The sequence below is a fragment of the Grammomys surdaster genome, unplaced genomic scaffold, assembly GCF_004785775.1.
Source record: "Grammomys surdaster isolate TR1022 unplaced genomic scaffold, NIH_TR_1.0 126163, whole genome shotgun sequence".
NCBI lineage: Eukaryota > Metazoa > Chordata > Mammalia > Rodentia > Muridae > Grammomys > Grammomys surdaster.
The window spans coordinates 8,950,846-8,970,508 of NW_021620970.1; the positions used below are offsets into that span (position 1 = coordinate 8,950,846).

At 41.8% G+C, this 19,663-nt stretch overlaps 1 protein-coding gene across 1 annotated transcript in view; it reads left to right on the forward strand.

Moving 5' to 3' along the window:
• Npas3 (neuronal PAS domain protein 3) overlaps window positions 1-19,663 on the forward strand; it is an 825,350-nt gene that overhangs the window by 537,101 nt on the left and 268,586 nt on the right. The window lies entirely within an intron of this gene.

Sequence of the window (19,663 nt, forward strand, 5' to 3'; positions counted from 1 at the left end):
TATGCCCTGCTTTGATCTGAAGCAGGATGAATCCGGCATCAGTCACGTGTTGTCCTTTAGACAGCTACTTCCAGATTTGCTGGATCAAAATATCTTATAAATGACTCAAATGTTATAACAAATGGTTCAAGCCTCTTGGCATTTGTGGAAAACAATTTAATGGGGTCCCTGAGCAGCTACGGGATAAAGAAATTTGAGTTATGAACTCTAGCAGCATTTTGATGTGGGGTTTGCATCCTGGCATGCATCTGTGTGTACTAAATGCTCTCTCTAAAGACAGTCTTCTGGTTCCTTCTGTGGCAAGGACAGAAACAAACATGTTTGTGTTTTTGCTTGCCTTCTGTAGTAAAGAAAGCAATACATTTGTCTTATACAAGGCACTACCCGTGTTCACATATATTACTAGATAATTATAAAGATGGGAAAATCTTCATTGACATCGAACCCAGGTTCCTTCTTTTATTTATAAGAGAAAAATCAGCTCTGTGATATTGATATTTCAGGTGGTGATTCTGTGACATTTTGAAAATGAGCTGGTTTTCCTGGCAAGGAGGCTGTTAGACCTGTACGTTTGTAATGTTGTTGTTCTTCCTCTAGCACAATTGATTTTAGCTTGAATTCAGTAGACGGAAAGCCAGCCTTCTTTACAAACACAGTGGAGCTTTTAGGAGGTGCAACCCTCATCATTGGCAGAAGGTCCACTGGACACGCAGCCAGAGGCTAGACTAAGTCTTCTTGATATTGGATTTAAGATTAAATTGAGAAATATTTTTTATTCTACTCCTTGTGAATTAAGGTTATAAGACATTGGGTTGTTTGGATTCTAAGGAACACTAGCCACTCTCTGCAGAACCATCTCCTATGTCCTTGCTGATTAATTAGTCATAAGGTATTATAAGGAGAAGGACTGGGGAGATGGCTGTGTGTCTCAGGGTGCTTGTTGCCCAAGAATGAGGACTTGAGTTTGAATCCCAGGAACCCATAAAGCATGCTGGTTATCCAGTACTTGGGGAACAGAGACAGCCAGATTCTATGAGCCTGCTGGCCAATCAGGACAGCTGAAAGATTGAGTTGCTGGCTCACTGGGAGATTCTATGTCAATGGCATAAGGCAGCGAGCAATAGAAGATGCCCAGTGTCCACTTCTACCAATTGCACATGCAAGCAGGAGAACACACACCCTCATGCTCACATCCATATGCCATACCCATAAACAACAGAGACCACAAAACAATTTTTTCCAAAAACCATGTGTTACAAGATACTTAAACTAGCAGTACTACAAGTATGAAATAAAATAATAATAATAATGATAATTAATAATAATAATGCTACCGTTTACTACATGTTTATGTGCCAAGCACTGAGCCAGGCATTGGCATGGCTTCTCTGTTTCACAACTAGCTTATTGTTATAATAGGTGTGACTTCCATAATCATATAATGCCATTAGTACCCGTCCAACCCAAGTCCTACAAATGACTACAGTTTGAGGGTAGGGGGCTGTGTCAAGGAACATGCTCATGCTTACACAGCTAAGTAAGGAAGCTAGGATTGGAGAACATGGTCTTCTGTCCTTCTAGCCTATCCCATTCCTGCTAAAGTCTTCTGCCTTCTGATGGAGAGGGAAGGACTGTGTTCTTGTGGGTCGAGTGTTGAGTGCCGATGGAAGCTCCATGGACTAGTACAGCCTTCCTCTTGGCCTTTCCACAGTTTCCTGACAAAGAAAAATATCATATTCTACCTTTTTAGGGGATTTATTATAAAAGGTTTCTCTACTTATTAGCTACAGTGGATGTGTTCTTTCCTAGGGGTGGGGGTCGGGGGAAATGGGGAGGGGGCTTGGGAGGCGTGAGGTTGTTAAAATGGGTTGGAGGAGAATTCTGGCATGCCTAGGCTTGATGCAAAGCATGTATCTCAGGCCCAAGAGTAATAGTTTAAGAATTCTTCATCCTAATAAATTCACATCTCCAGGGGGCCGGCTTGAGAGTCGATTAGGGCACGAGTGGAATGAGTTGTTGGGACTGTGCTACTACAGTGAGCTCCCGCACACCATCCTGCTACATTTCTCTCCCTGTCTGCATTCTTCTCTGCCTGCGCTGAGAAATAATTGTAACTGAATTGGCGGGGGCTACAGGGCAGCTTGAAGGTGTGCAGAGGCAACCTCTACCACGGGAATCATTCTAGCCAAGGGATCTGTTCACAGGCATAGGGTTGCTTGTCCTTCTTCTCTTCGCCTAACTCCCCTTGTGTCTCTCAGACACAGAGAGCGTACATTCCTAGGCACTGAGCCTTCTCTGCAGTCTCTTACCTTGGAACATCTTAGAACTAATTCATTGGAGTGAAGGATGCTGTTTCCAGACTTGGCTAGGTGAGGTTGTCTGATTCATAAATAAGGGTGGTACCAGTTGTCCTTGCTCAACGATTAGACTGATCCACACATGTACCTTTCCTGAGAATATTTTGTTAGCTCAGATCACTTGCCTTGCTTTTCTCTGTGAATATTTTCTTTAAAAGGCATAAGTGAATTGATTAAGAGGCAAAGTCTCCTAGGAATCGGTATCTATTTGTCTTCCCCAGCCTCATCATGGAAGTTCCACAAGATTTAATAAATTAAATTTTAAATTATGATATTACATAACAAATTTTATCCTGAAATGAAGCTCTGTTGAATGACTGAAAGATCATCTTGTACCATGCTCTAAAGAGTTGCTACTCTACCATTAGAACCTTTAGGGTCGAACCGGCATACCTGTGATTATGTGATTATTCTAAGCCCCTGCATAAATCACCCACTAAAGTCATTTTAAATCCAATTAAAATTGTGACAGATCTAGTTGACTCTATTCAGTCTCCAGTACCCTTTAAGTCATTGTAAGGTGAGGGGCTAGGGAGATGGCTTGATGTCTAAGGGTGCCTACTGTCCAAGAATGAGAACTTGAGTTTGAATCTCTAGAAACCACACAAAAAGTCAAACATGGCTACACGTGCCTGTTCTCCAGCACTAGGAGAACAGAGACAGGCAGATTCTGAGAGCTTGCTGGCCAACCGTTAGAAATAGGAACTCATCTATTGCAAATCCTCTGTGAAATAGGGAGCATCTTAGAGTAAGTATCCTTTTGTCTGGTGTTTTAGAATCATATATTTATGATTGTGAAGCTAAGACAGATTTCCCATTTAGTCTAGTTCTACTTCTGATTTGTGAAGCAGAAATTGAGGTATAGAAACCATGATTTACCATAGATCACTAATCCATAGCAAAGAGACAGGTCTCATCATTGTTAGTCTCCTTCTGGTCTCATCAGAACAAATTTTCTTACATTCTTTCCCCACAATACCATGTGTGAGATCATGCCAACACACACATGGTGATTGCTGCTATGCTCATCCTAGATTATAAAACTGTGCAGGATCTCTGGCTTCCTCCTTATACTTTCTTCCTATTCTCTTCCACTCAGAAAAGCAGAAGGCAGTGGTATCAGAGTGGCATCATAAGTGATTTTGAATGGACATATTTATGCCATACACTGTTCTGTAGCAGCTTCCTCAACATTGAAATATTCCATCCCGTAGACGGTAAACAACTCAAAATAACTTCAGGAACTCCCTAAAACTGACCAGATTCACTAGACCTTCCATCCCAAAAGTAAACAAGAGAGCTTCTGGGAGTCACACTCACACAAGACAAGCTGTAAAGAAGACTCTGAGATCAGATCCACGGCCTAGAAGAGCAGAGACCAGTGGAGCTGCCCAGAAGTTTAGACCAACTCAGTCATCTGGAAAGGACACTCTCCAGCCCTGAGCTACCTGCAAGCTGTACAGAGGGCTCTAAGGTTCCAGCTTTTAGATACTGTCACTCATACTGGCGTGAGTTTCTATGATGCAGCTGTCTTTGAGTCATTTCTGCATCTATAAGAACCCCCTCACCTGTAGGTAACCCCATTGTTTCACCAAGTTGAACTTTGATGGTTTCCATGCTTTGGTTTGTCCTGGGCTCCCTATCTGGAGTGAATAGACATATAGAGCGCCTTTCTAGGAAAAATCTTGTCACACAGCATATATACACATATATGTGAATGATGTGTATATGTTGTGTATATTAAATGTGTGTATGTAATATTTGATGTAAATTATTCCTGGGCCTTGATATTTAATTGAAGAGTTCTATCAGACTAGGGCTTCTATCAGACTGCTATTCTCCTGAATAAAATTTTATTGGCTACACCCATTGTTGAAAGCATCATATAGACTGCTTTAAGTCTATAACAGCAGAAATGAGTAACTGGGAAAACCATATGTCCCACAAAAGTATAAAATATTTACCATTTTGTCCATCTGAGACATCTGCTGTTCCTGCATTCAACCATTCCTCCAACTCAAGAAACAGATTGCCGCGTTTTTTTAAAGCTACATTTTCGTGGAACTTTGCATGTAAGGTCATCTTCTAGAAACCTTCTAAGGGTTTATTGTTCTTCATGGGTCCTGTACTTGTCAACTGTCCATACAGCCTAGAACATTCTTACAGTACACTGAGAATGTTGCTGTTTACGAGCTGCCATGGTGCGTTACTATGCGCTAAGGCCGATTGAGTGATGATAGCAGCTTCCTTCTGTTTGCCATTTAAATCTGAAGCAGGGTGCCACAGCATAGGTCCATAGACTCTTAGCACTCAGGCATCTTTGCTTGACTACATAGTGATTTCTCAAGCCCATTTCACAGACGAGGACCCTAAAGTCAAGTACCCATACCTACAGTTAAACTGCTAATCACAGCAACCAGTGGCAACACAGTGACGAAACACATCAGAGCTCATGTGTCTATCTTTCCTCTAAGCTCAAATGTGGATGTGAGTGGGTCATTATGAGACCTAGAAACCCTTTCAGCTAAATACTTCTGCTTTGCTTTCAGAGATGGTTCAAAAGAGCCTCTGGATTAAAGAGGAAAGGGGTGTTTTCTCTTGGTCTGGTTTTGTTTTCGTACCACTTGCGTAATCTGTCATTTCCTCTCTGCTTCCCAGCCTCCCAGTGTTGGGAAAGATATGGATGAGTGAGAACCACTCACTCCTTTCTTCTCGTGGAAATAGAGTGTAAGCTTGGTATGAGGACCTGTAAGTCACACTATCTAGAGTTTGACTCGGCTCTGCCAGCAAATAGATGTGTGCCCTGGGGCAAGTAGTAGAACCTTCCAAGCCTCCATTTCCTGATCTACACAGTGAGCTAGTGATCCTAAGTACCTTGTGGAGTGATGATGCTTAGTACTTAATGTGAGTACATTTTAAGCTCTTAGGATGCATTGCAACATGTAGTGAGCACTCAATACTATCAGTAAAATAATAACATGGTGGTGAGGTCAGCAGAAAGACACAGCTCTCTTGTGAGATTCCTGGAGAACCGTAAAGTTTCCCTACACTGCCTAAACACGAGGGCTTGTACAGAGTAGAGAGTGGATAGGTAAAGTGGTCAATAGGTAAAGAGGAATAGATGGCAGTCTGCTGTCAAACTCATTTACCTACTTCCTGGACTCAGATCTCAATCCGAGTACATGGGACCGTTTAGTTTGCCATCTGCCCAGACAGATGATTTGACCAGACTGAACAGAATAGCAAATATGTATTCAACAAGTCTGACATTGTTGGTGGCTGCTTGGATTGGGTTCTTGCTATTCACTTCCTGTATTCACTTAAATCCTCAGGTTATTTGGGAAGAACAAACACAGCCATGTTCTCCTGTTGGCCAGCTTCTAAATGAGGTCATTGCACTTGGCATATTTTCTCTGGGCTTCCAGTACCTTCCTTAATTTTTCCTCAAACAGGGACCACTAGTCTCTAGAAAACAGTCTCAAATTTCTTAAAGATGATCTTCAAGTTTACCAAAAAGCTGTTCGAATGATAACCATGGTATATGTTAAGCTTAAAGTATGCCTTACATTTACAACACTGATTTCTTTTGAGCGAGCTCACTAGCTCCTTGGAGTATCCTGCAGTTACAGAATCTCAGAGTTTGAAGAAGTTGCCTGTCAATACGGTTGTGTGGGAGCTTCACGAAGAGGAGTCTCCCATGGATGTCTTGCTATTTCATGCTTCAGGTCCTGTGCTTATTCTGCTCATTCTCCTTTGGCTGTAAAGCATCTCCTCAACATGGAGCTCAGACATCCCCTCATTTAGGAAGCATTCCTTGACAGTCTCTTCCTCCTGCGTGTTAGCAAGCACATCAGTCCTGTGTTTTCATCTCTCCCATCCCATCTCTTAGAACATCGTCTCAACAGCATCTGTCTACCCACCCATGACAGACTAGACAGGGGAGGAGCTACACCTTAGTCTGTTTTTTCTTCAGAGACTTGTTGGTCTCAAGTCTTTAAGCACATGTACCATATTACATCAGCAACAGCAACATATATTTACAGATTAGGCCATCTCTCCTCATTCCAGGTCTTACTGTGAGCATCAATTACACACAGAGGCTGTTTTTTCACTGACCTTTGCATTCCCAACGTGTAGCACTGCACCCGGGTCTCACAGTGAGTATGTAATAAAGGCATAACATGTGGAACAAATCAGATTCCAAATCCTGAGCTCTCCCCACATACACTGTTCCCTACACAATATGGGTGTCATTCTGCCAGCCCCAGGTGACTGTCAAACATTTACCATGCCCCAGAAACTTGTAAAGAGTAACCAACCAGGTGGCCCAATTCCTGGAAAAGATGATGTCACTCATGTGGGAGAACTAAATTCAGTGGCTAGAGGATGCTTCAGTGCTATGAAATTTCAAATCCCAATAAACCCACCCTGTTTTCAGTCCAAGCATCCTGGGAGGATGCAGGCATCTCAGTGAGCCAAGGATCTGAGATGGGACGTTCCCATTGCTCAGGAATCGATGCTGAGCTCCAGAGGGCAGATAGAAGAAAGGCAAAGGCCGAGGGCAGATCAGTTGCTCTTCTTGAATGGCAGTGTACAGATGCAGGGATTCAGTTTTTCTGCTTGTATGTTGAAAGAGAGCAAGACTTTCAGGGCAAGTAACTAAGTCTGGCATTAGGATTGGAGGAATTTGCATATGCATTAATAAATAGAAGCCTTAACCTTGGCCTGCTGAGCCCTCCTTGTTCTTTTGAAATCAACCAAACATTCCAAGCCAGAAGGTGAAGAGCAAAGAAAGCCACCTGGCTGTGTTGCAGGGCTGTATCACTCCACAGTGGATCTGCTCTTCCTCTGTCTCTTACTCAACGTTCAGGTAGGTGTATGGCTCAACAGGAAAGGATACTTGCCTAACTTGTGTTATGGTTCAATCTATAGCAAAATAGGAAGGAAGAGAGGTGGGGAAGGATGGAGGGAGAGAGAGACAGAGGGAGGGAGAAACTTTTTTCTATCATATAATATATATGAACATGGTGTACGCACAACAAGAACAATTTTATATGTCACCATGGGTCTTCTAATAACAAAATTCCCCTGACCTAAAATACAGTCTTCCTGTTCCACTTTCTTTTCTCTCTAGCTAATTACTAAAAACTGTTTGGGCTTCAAATCTCTAGCATAATATCTGCAGTGTTGGGGTCCATCAGTGGTGTTTGATCACCTGCCCTCCCACCCCCAACCCATAGAACAGTTATAGACTCCATGATGTCTACCTTTTTAGCCACGCGGGATGAACAAGAGAGGAAGAGCTGAGACTCGGTCTTACTTATTTGTTTCAGGGTCACACCAACAGTGGCTGTTGATACATATACTTTAGTAGGATATGGGTGTGTGTTGAGGCATATGAGTTAATAAGTAAAGTGAAAAAAAATCTTACATATCTTTTTGGTCTCTGTTTGGTACTTCTTCAACCCCTAGCCATGTAACTCTTCTAGCCTTTTGTTATCTATCAACTCTGCACAAATATCATCCTCCACAGAGTTTAAGGGACAGAGCTGAAGTGTGGCACCAGCTAGTTCCCGGTCATTCCACTCTCTTAGCTCAGATTGATCAGCTTTGCACAGTCTCACTGGCATCCTTTGATTTGACTCTCCTTTTGTGTGAGTTTCCCTTTTGATCCCCCTCTTTTGACTTCTCGCCTCATTCCCTGGCCTACCATCTCGAAATTCTAGCTTCATTTCTCTTTTGTACTCTTCTGCTGTGCCCAGCTCCCCTCTGCCTCCCTCACTCTCCTGGGAAGCTCATGAGCTGCTCTGCTCATCCTCTCAGGAACTCTGTGTCACCACCTACCTGCTAGCAGTTCTGGAAATCATTTCTGTGTGTGACAAATCCCCCAGATTTCACCCTTGGTCTGAATGATAGCCAAGGTGGAGCCCCATTCAAGTCTGAAGTCTCTGAAATGGCCTACTGCATCTCCTCACAGCATCTTTCTCCAAGGTTTGGTTGAAGGCGTTTTTAGATTGATGTATAAACCGGGACACTTCAGTGTTCCCACCCAATGTCATCTTCAGATTGCAGATTTGGAGGCCATCAGGATGATGCTATGAAATATGTGTCACTACTATAGAAAAGTAGGTTCCCCTTGCCACCAAGATTGTAGGTATCTCTGTGATGTGTGTTTCTGTGCCTTAGGCCCACTGCAGTCAATGGACAGAGGACCCTCATGCCAACAGAGTTCTTTGGAGATGAAACACACTCTTAATCTTGACTGGCACATGTGTCGATTCCCTGTTGGAGTTTGGTTATTTTGTGTAATTGGTTGAGGTGCGGCTTGCCTTGTCTTTACAGTTCTGTGGTGAAATGAGAGAACTGTGTTTACTGTGATTTATCTGTGGGAAGAAAAAAAAATGTGAAACAGGAACTGCTGATTCTCCAGAGATTTGTGTGAAGTTCTGTCAGGTGACACCATCAAGAATGAAATGCACAGAAGAACTGGGGACATGATAGATGCTGAGTTTTAGAGTTTAGAGTTTTAGAGCTGCGTTGAATCACGAGTGTGGTGATAGTTGACGCTCCTGTGTTACCAGGAAATGGAGGACAGTGCCCAGTCATCTGTTGTAATCTTTGAAATAGTTTATCCATCTCCCCTTAATGGCTGAGGAAAGGGCAGGAGGCACACACAGCTTGCAGCATGCAATGCAATGGTCAGTGTCAGTACAGTGATGGAGTGGGAGGCAAAGCAGGACCACTGTATATGAGGGGTGGGGGGACACGGGTGCTGTCCATGCTAATCAACAAGCAAACAATGAGTGTCGCTGGGCCGTCACTTACTCTCAACAAAAGAAGTAATGCTAATTGGATGACAGTGTCCTCATTTACCTCTATACATTTTACCCTTGATTGGCTCGTAGATGTCACTGTCTGATAAGTTTTAGGGTGGAATTGAGGCATGTTCCTGTGCAGAGCCAACATTGCCTCAAAGCTTCTGCCTTTTCTGCTGCCTTCTTCCAATACCAGGATCTGAGGAATCTGTGCTCTCTTTGTATTTGTTTCTAGTGAGTCAGGCTATCAGGGGGTTTGTGTGTGTGTGTGTGTTTTTCAAGGTGTTTTTCTATTCTGGGGAGATCTGTGGGGCACTTAACCTGCATTAGACCTAAGAGGTCTGAGGGTTCTTCACAAGACAAAGGATGTCTAGATACTTTCCTTGAGAACGTGTCAAGGGCAATACAGACAAAAGACTGATGTCTCCTTTAACAGCTTGATAAGTATCTCACGATATTCTGCAAGAATCAGTTCTGTTGCTACAAAATACTGTATTCCCATTCAGTGTGGTACACTGGATACATGTGTGCTCCGGGTGACAATGCCGAGGACTTATCTGTGCCCCGAGGGCTGTATGCTGTGACACTGCTCAGGCAGCGGGCTTGACAGAAGTGATGATTTGGAGTGATGAGCTGCTTTTCTTTTCAAAGCAAAGGACACATTAGAGAAATGCACAAATTAAAAATGTGACTCTGTGGCCCTCTGTTTATCTGGACTTTTTTTTTTTAAGTTCCAAAGGTAGTTCTATCCACAGCATCAAAATCTCTTGTAAAAGTAAAGTAAATCATTCTTGTATTGACCATTTTTTTTTCATGTTGTTCTATTGAGACATCTTCCCAACTGAGTTTCTTATTGAATTGTATTTCTATAAGGGTATTGTAGGTTAGCAGCACATTTTTATGGTACACAAAAGATGTGCCTCCTGAATTTCCAATGCCTCCCATATTGTTCCCCACAGAAGAAACATCTTAGAAATGCTAAATAAATCAAAACAGAAACATTTGGCTCTTGACTTGCTGCTGGTGCTTTTTTTTTTTTTTTAAACTCCTGGTTTACATTGGCTGGAATATCCATTACAATCCATCTTACCTATTTGATTAATTTGTAATAAATTCGGCCCTTTGGAAGTCTCTTGCTGCATTTCTGGACAGGTTACTCTTGTAGAGGGTTTATTTAATATGTGTCTCTGTGTACCTATATGAATGAAAATTTAATATGGTTTAGAAACCTTTAAAAACACACACGCACACAGTGTTTGCTCTGAATTAAGTGCTCATATCTGACACAGCCTTGTGGTTAAAATCCATAAACGTATGGGCAGACAAAACTGTTTAGACTTCAGAAATTGATGTGACACGTGGTCTCTTTCAGGGGATGAAATATCATCATATTTCAGATGACCAGCAAATGTAATTATACACCCTGGATTGGAATCTTTATTTCTTGTCATTTTATAAGGCTTTTTCCCCCGTCCTGATGGTAGTGTTGAGTTGCCAGAGCCCTGATGCAGGGTTCACCTTCAATTTGATGCACTGATGTGGCCTCATCCCTGTGGGTGAGAAATGGTCCTCTCCAAACAACTGTGGCAGCATAGCAGGAGCGTACAGAGAAAGCTTCCCCATGTTATAGGAAGATAATAAAAACGCCTCTCCTCTTAACTACCTCCGTGAACTGAGGAAGACACAGCACATTCATCGTCTGATCTGAGAAATAAGGTGATGCTAGAAAACACTACCACCAGACAAAGACATTGGGCCCAGAAAAGCACATTTTTTAAAAAAAAATTGTGTTAATTGTTTTTTATAGCAAAACTGGGAGGAAAAGGAGCATTAGCCATTTTGACAGTACAGAGCTCTAACCCCACCCCTTTGCTTACACATATCACCCACCCTGTATGGGAAATAATTTTTCTCACACATGTGTTTTGTGCTTGCTGAGATAAACAAAGAATGAATGGTGCCTGCTGGGTAGGGAAATTGAAAGACAGTTAATTGGTACGTATTTCTCTCAGTACTTATCTCAATGTTTTATATCCACATGTAAGTGGAAGTGTGTGCTACGTAGGTTTACTAATTGTGTCAGAGATGTGCTCCTGAGCTTTGCTACTTTGCTAGGATGTCCTTGTAGACATGCGCTGTACAACAACTTAGCCCCACTCAGAACGGGGACTATATATTCCTCAGTACATAATATAGTGGCCAGACAAAGCCCCCGCCCTCCAGGAAGTTCTAAGCCAAAAGAAAAGATGAATGGAGCAATGGGAGTTGAGTTGAAGCCTGCCCACCTAGCATCAGAGAGGCTGAGCCAGGTGAATTGTCCAGGCCAGCCTGAGTCACACAGAGACACTCTGTCTCCTACAAACAAAGACCACAAAGGGCCTAATCTCAATGGTAGACTGTTCAAGAACCTGGGTTCAATCCACAGCACTGGAAAAGTAAGGAAAAGAAAGAAAAAATAAACATAACCATAAATAAGGCAAATTTAAGTATGTTTGGGATGGATCCTTGAATTTATAACAAGAAGGGTCCCAGTCAAGTTCAGCAATGGTTCATAAATAAATCTAGGTAGTCTGGTGTACGTATGATAAGCATAGTTAGGGCAGAAAACTGAAAGAAATATCAGGACTCAAGATATGGAACTCAACATCTCAGGGATAGTTACAGGAAATAGAAAGCAGTTAAGTACAGAAACCTTAGCTATTCCAAAAAGACTGACCAAGGAGAGTCTTGTATGTCACAAAAGCATCTGCTACTGATCCATGATGGAGCTGGCCTTACAAAGCTGGGGCCACAGGAGTCTGATACGTTGATATAAATGTTGTGGGGAACATACAGAAAGCACATCCTATAATTAGAAAAGAGAAGCAATGACCATAACTGTCTCTGCCCAATGCCTACTCTTCTCCAGAAAGAGCATGGAGGACTTTATTTACTGTGCTGTCTGATCTCCTGCCCCATTCTGTAAGAGTTTAAATGACGCTCCCTCAGAAAGATTGATGTGTCTATGTATTCTAAGACTCCTTCACCTGCTTTGGATACATCTTATGTTTTCCTTCTACAATACTTACAAGTGTTCAATGCATATTGTTCTGTAAACTCCATGGTGCCACGAGGACCATGGAGTTTTTTGACCCCCATCTCAATAATACAGAAAGTATTCATAGATATGAAACACTCATAGACTGGCAGTTTTCACAGGAATCTGACAAAGTGGACATCATTTTCTCTGTCCTTATGAGAAAGGAGAAGCTGACACTTGAACATGGACTTGCCCTAGTTTCTGATCTATGATCTATAGAACCTATATTGAAACCCAGACTGGCCAGCTCCACCACCTGTGGTCTTCAGCGCTTCTGTATCAAAGTGCCTTCTAGCACTAGAGACAGTAATTCTGTGGTCTCATTTTGGCAAGGTTAAATCATCCTGAGGGATATGAGGAACATGCCTTCCATGCCTCTTAAGTTTCTGGAGTTTTGCTGGCAGTCTATGGACTCCTTTGCATGGTGATGCCTTATCCCAGTCTCGGCCTTCATTCTGATATAACATTATTTCTCTCTCTGCCTGTCTGTCTGTGTGTCCAAGGTTTCCACTTTTGGAGATGGTCTAGTTACTGTAAATTGAGGCCAAGCGTCATAAACCTATTTAAGTTCTGTTCGCTATTTCCAAATGAAGTCACATTTGAAGAAATGAGGATCTGTATATCAACAGAATTTGACTGGGAGTGCACAATTCCTACATCATAGTGGCTATCATATAATATGTAATGTTATATAATTTTGTACTTAACTGATTGATCTCAGAAATACATGCAGTTATACCAAGCATACCCCATAACATAGAAAAATGTTGTGAGAAAAGACGAATGCCTTAGTTTGTGCTGATATTAAAGAGTTATTTAGTCCTGATTTTTCAAAAGAGGTGATGAGCCTCAATGATTATGTCATTGGGGCTGGGGGTATAGGTGCTTAATCATATTAGCTCTTAACATGAGAACAAACTTTAAAGTCATGACTTTGATGTTTAGAATTGGTTAATGTTGGGCTATCTTTGCTAGAACTGATGTTGCTTTAGGTGAAGAGCAGTTTTTTAATGCCTTAAGAAGCCTCCATAATTATGTCCCAGTAATCTGAAGGTGGGGCCCAGTTTGTTTTAACAAAGCCCTTGTCACCTACTGTGTCAGAGCACAGTGTTAGGTTGTAGAGAGTGATTTCAGATAGATTTCTTCTCTGGTACCTTTTCTGCTTGGTACACACTTATGTCACTCAGAGACTAATATGTCCATGTATGTCATTTGTGAGCTTCTGAAGTTACTCAGCATCCTTCAGTAAAGTCGAGGGACTGACAGTTCTCCATCTTTGTCAAAAAGGGAAATGTCTCAGGAAGTTATCAAGACATGGGGCACAGAAAGCCTAACTAAGAGGAAAGGTTGTTTCTAAAGTATGTGATCAAACTTTTGAGAGCTAACACATTAATGTGCCCCAGTTTTCAGTATGACAATAAAAGTAGAATAAGAGTCAATAGCTCAGAAACACCAAGATAAGAAGTAGTGAGAACTCCCAAGAAGTAGGAGTTTACAAAGCAGGAAATGGGAAAGAAAAAAGACGAAAAGAAATAGGAAAAGAAAAAAAAGAAAAAAAAGAAAGGCAAGGCAAGCTAGCAAAAGCAGACTAGGAAAGGGAAGGTGCAGGCAGGATGAAATTTTCAAAAAGAGATTTAAAAATCTGAGATGATTAAAATGATTGAAATAATCATTAACAAACAGCAGGCGGTTGTGAACGTTTTTCCATGTTATTTCCCTACCAATATTCCAGCAGAAGATGTAGCTGAGGGGCAGGAGGTGGGGCTGCATTGTACTTCTGTGCCCTTGACCTTTCATAGCTATCAGATATAAATGATTTTCTTTCATTAACACTTAGACTGGATTTGAAGTTACGGGCAATCCTGGGAAGGAATCATCAGTAGATACTCTGGCAATGTACTGAAGCCATTTATGTAGTGTGAAACACAACTACAAATCTCCATTTCCCAGCAAAGTATGATATGCAGACCCTAAAGATGCGTTTGTTGTTCTGTTGCTATTGATGAAGGCAATCCCATACTATACATATTTTTAGGAAGCTACAGCAGGGTATGGTGCTCACTGCAGGGAGTTCCCCATATGCAAGGTGTTTTTGTGGCATGCTAAGCTCTGCTAGGCTGATCCTCTAAGACAGTGGCTCAAACATTGATGAATTAAGCAGCTTGTTAGTCATGGTGGATCAGAGGACAAGTTCTCCCAGGATTCATAGGAAAATAGCTAGATGATGGTTACTGAATATACATTAAGGTGTCTGGCTGATGGAGAATCAGAAATACCTTCATTTTCAAGCCTCAGTAGTATCTCTTATTGAAGGAACATGGTCAAAATTTAGTCACTGGAAATATAAGCAAATTATTCATGTTGAAGAAAAGAACCAAGACTATGTCTTTAAGACCAGCGAATGGGCTGGTAGCCCAGCCCTTCTTGCCTAACTGTGTTGCTGAAGTTACTCCATTAAGAAGACCCACTGCTCATTTGTTTTCATTATGAGAGCCAAGTCTGCTCATAGCTTTTGTTGACCAAATAAGAGTTCAGTACTTGCCATGTCAGTCTTGTAAAAGAAGTGAGAAGTTGTCTCTGTCTGGAGGAAATTGCACAGTCATATTCCCTAAATGTTGATTTTTCAATGAGGTGATACTTTTCTGGGTCTATATATACAAGGGAGGAGGCTCAACAGAACTCTCTAGGAGTTGTTAAAGGACATCCCATCTTCCTTACTTAGGACTTTCCTCTGTGTCATTGCCTCTGTCCTCCCGCACTGTTGCAAACACTGAGAACATAGCCATGTGGGAGGAACTGAATTGCAAGTATTCTCCAAAGGGTCATAGCATGGAACTAATTCCATTCCTATCCATATTCTGTAACGTGTTTCCAGAGTGAAGGACAGACCCTACCTTATTATGGTAGGAAGAATGTACTGCCCAGCACAGCTGTAGAGTTTGAATGCAGATACCTTGGTCCTAAGATGTCCTGAGAACAAAATACTCAAGGTGCTATTCTTTCTCAGAAATATGATGTGTGGATTCTTCTAAAGAAAGTATCATCTGCTCCATGTGAGTTCATGTGTACATACACAACTCCCCACCCCCACCCCAGTGCCACGTGGGAAGAATTGAGTAAATATGTTGAGATAATTAATGCATGGTCACATCTCATGGAAAAAAAAAACAAGATTTGTGTAGAAAGGAGAAAGAAGGAACCTCATGGAATTCTGCTTTCACATCCATTTATTAATTGGTTTCCAAGAGATGCAGGAAGGAGACCAAGGGGAACTTGCATTTGAAACGTGTGAAAACTCCACTTCCTAAGCCAGCATTTGGGACTTCCTTCTAAGCTGCTCTAGGTTTTCAGGGACTTTTAGATTCTGCACCCTGATATGCCTGCTAGAAGGTGACATACAGAGTGTGGTGGTTTTGTTAAACACCAAAGGGACCCAAAGGTCTTCATCTTTTTATGAGCATAGGAAAGCTAACATCCTGACCACCAACAAATAATCCTTTCTTTTCTTTGTTCCTTCGATTCTTAACCATAGGAATTTTGTTTTATTTTGTTTCTGCCTTTAAGAATAAAATTCTCTATCATAAAAGAGGCATTTTATCTACATATATCCTTGTACAGTACATTCCATATTTGTTCAGATTTTACTCATGTGGTAAGCTACTGTCATGTGAGAAACACTGTTCCATTTTCTGGGGATGAAAAGAAGATACCAGCCTTGCCTCAGGGGAGCCCATAGTCTGTGGGCAATATGGAAACAATAATAAACAATTGCAAAAAGGGTGCTAAGTACACATCACACCCTGATCAAGCAGGAAGAGAGATACATTCTCCCCAATGTGTCTGCAGAGCCGAAAGATGCCACGGGGACGGGGCTCCTTTTCCAAGTAAGCTTTCTAAAAATGCCTAATACTTACAGCAAGTATACACATGCACGAAGCCTGTGTTCATCCCACCAGGCTGTGAGAAGATGAGATTTACTCAGTGGACCAGCCTAGGAAGTAGAAGGCTATAGAGTCAGTGTATTCTGTCGCAGAACAATGACCAGCTTTCACAGACTGATGCTACTGGAAAATTTCATAGGACTTTTATCTTCAAATATAGCAACAGTATCACCACCACCGCTTGGTGATGATTGAATACCACATGCCCTGTTGATCAGTGACCACACTTCACATCATTGGATCCCCACAACAGTCTCATGGAGGGTCCTAAGGAATCGGTGTCAGAGCATTACAATGACTTTGCTTCTCATTTTCCCCAGCTCATAGGGAATTGTTGAATTCTGTATTCAAACTCAGAGCTATCAGATTTCAGCTTTCTTGCTCTGTCCGTTCTTGGAGAAGAACGCTGTGGCTACCTGGAGTAGAATGGGACTGCGTGAGTGTTTGGACTACATCTTTTGAAGCAATAGAGGAATTCCTGTTCATCCCTGGCTGCTCTAGCTACTGTGGTAACATTGTAGTCTTTTGTGGCCAGCAGGGAAAGTCTGCATTTCAGATAGCTTAGTTTACTCAAGATGCTTTGAGTCTCTTTAACAATTTCCTAACTCCTTTTATCTTCCAGGGGGAAAGGAGAAAGCTAAAGATGCCATCAAGTTACTAAAGCCAGCTTGTATTTATTGACGGCATGCCTCACGGGTATTTTAGACAAAATAAGCTCAGAGCAGTGGATTTTTCATGGCCAGAATCGAAGCTAAGAAGCTTTGTAGGGTAGTCTGGTATAGACTGATGTTAACTTTTCCATTAAGTAGAGCAAACTGAATGCTGCTTTTGAATTTCATGATGGATGAAGAAGCAATCCCAAAGTGACACCATCCTACATTTGTAGTGGCGACATTATCAAATTCTTTCCTTTGTGATATGAAAGTAATGAGTGTCCTGCAGAGAGAGTTGGAATTTGTGTGTGTGGGGGGAGGGGAGGTGTTTTTTCCTTCTTATGCATGCATTCATGTTGCTTTCTCCCCTTTGCTGCTGTGTATGGAATCCAAAAGAATCTGCCATCAAAATAGTGAACACAGCCCAGACGCCTGACCTGGGACCACAAACAAAGCCCCTTCATGCCCACCTCTTGAAGGTTTCACTTCTGAAGAAGAGACAAGGACATAATCTCTGCATTGGGACCCACATACTTTCTCCATTGTCTTAGAATCACCAAGTGGCAGCATGTTCTATTAACGTATTTTTCCTAATAGGAAAGTTGCAGCTGAAAGTTCAGAAACTATGTGTTGGAGAACAGATTCCAGGGATGAGCCAGGCATCTGTCCCAGGCGGTGAACAGGCCTTGGAGCAGATGTCTCAGATTTCTTCAAATCCAGAACATGCTGTCCAACTTTTTTTTTTTTTAGTGGTAAACATATTTTTTTTTCCTTTTTGTCACCGTTCACCAAAGTATTATATTTAATGCATAAAATATGTAAATTCTTAAAGCATCATTTTGCTCTTTAGTGAGTTTAGATATTACAAAACGGTTTAATTATAAAAACAGACAGACCTAGTCCTGGGACCTGTGCAGCTAGAAATAAATGTGCAATCAAAACTGCAATTACCTGCAGAATTTAGTGTAAACAGATCCGCAATCACATAACAAACACAGGCTAGTTTGCATTCTGATATGAATACAGTTAGATCCAAAGCAATTTTCCTTTATTTATCTTAGCTGCTCAGCATAAATAAAGCAAGGGCATTGAAGCAATTAGCATAATTAGAGTATCGTGGTCAGGCCCTGTGTGATTTCAAGAGACGTTTCACTTTAGAATCCTTTTTCCCCACGCAAGAGTTTCCCCGAGCCACTAAAATATCGCTCTGGGCATTTTTGTATTTCAAATTTGCAAGTTGTCAGTTTGAAAAACCCTTGACACATGGATGTGAAAGCATGGCACAGACAGCCACAGAAGGTATATCCTCCGCTTTTCATTACCAGGGAGCTGGGGAATTTCCTTTCTCAGCTCTTTCTCCTACTTGACGTTTAACCCTAGAAATGTCAGTCTTAATTATTTCCATTGCCTTCAGGTTGGGTCCAAGGGTTAAAGACAACTTGTTTCCCCCAAATAAATAAATAAAAACAGAGAATTGGGGGTGGAGTAGTATATCATGATGGCGGCTAAGCCACTGCTAGATGTTCAGAGACTCTGATAACTTGGCTGGCTGCTGCCACCGAGATGCTCCGTCAATCCAGGCCCCAAGGTAGAGAGGAGGTGAGGAGGAGTCCCAGGTAGAGTCATTGCCAATGCCCTCCAAGTCCCCAGATCTCCTCTGGGAAAAAAATGGTGATGGTAACTGATAGATAGCCACACAATTGGCCTGCTTAAGAACACAAGCAGGTCCGTTTGCTGGCCGCTGTTTTCATTCTTTACTATACATGAGAAAGGGCTTGAGAGGTGGCTGTTAGGTTGGGAAGAACTGACTGGCCACAAAACTACTTTTATATCTAATTGTACTGATTCAGTCCTGCCAGAAAGAGTTTGATATTAAAATAGGCTGTGCTGTCGTTTATTTTTAAATCATTTAAATAAAGCTATAGGAAAATCAGCTCTCTTGCCGGATACCCTATCAATTTTCATACATTTAAATAGATTTATGTAACCACCACTGAAATCTGGATTTTTAAAAAAGAGCCATTGCCTCCAGCGCCTCCCTAATGCTACATCTGTATTACCCATCAGCCACTGCTTCTTTTCTCTGGTACTCCAGCTTTGTTCGAGACTGCTATGTAAACCGAGTCCTAGAGTGTGCACCCTTTTGATAATGGCTTCTCTCGAGGTAATACTCTGAGATTCATATCAGTGATTCACATTTTTACTGCTCAGTCATATTTCAGTATAAAGCCAAAGGTACAGCAGCTTATCCATTCTAGGAAAGCGTTGAGGGACATTTGAATTGGTCCATATGTTGTCACTGATGAATGAATTCTTGCCATAAGCATCTATGCATAGCTCTGTCTTCTTTTAGGACAGATTATTAAGGGTGGGATTCAGGGCTATCTTACTCAGCATGGCATATATTTAACTCTCTTAGATACTGCCAAACTGTGTTGGAGTGACTGGATTGGTTTTTCCTTCCCACCAATAATGTTGCTCTGCGCCCCTGTCAACACTTGGAATTGTCAGAATTTCCCTGCTACATTTCAGTCTTTCTCACTGTGGTTTTTCTTTGCTTTTTAGTAATGGCGGACAGTGTTTTGACGGGAGTGTTTGCCATTTCTGTGTCCTCTGGACATGTCTGCTCATGCCTTAGGTCTTTTGTCTCCTATAATTGGGCAGTTTGGCACCTTCACAGTCTTGGTTAAATCCGCAGATTTTAGAAACACCTCGGCTATAGCTGTAGTTCTCGGTGTGCTGGCTGAAGCAGGTCCTTTCTGAGACTCAGCCATGGTCAAAGTAAATTAGGATTAAAATTAATCTTGAGCTGAAGACT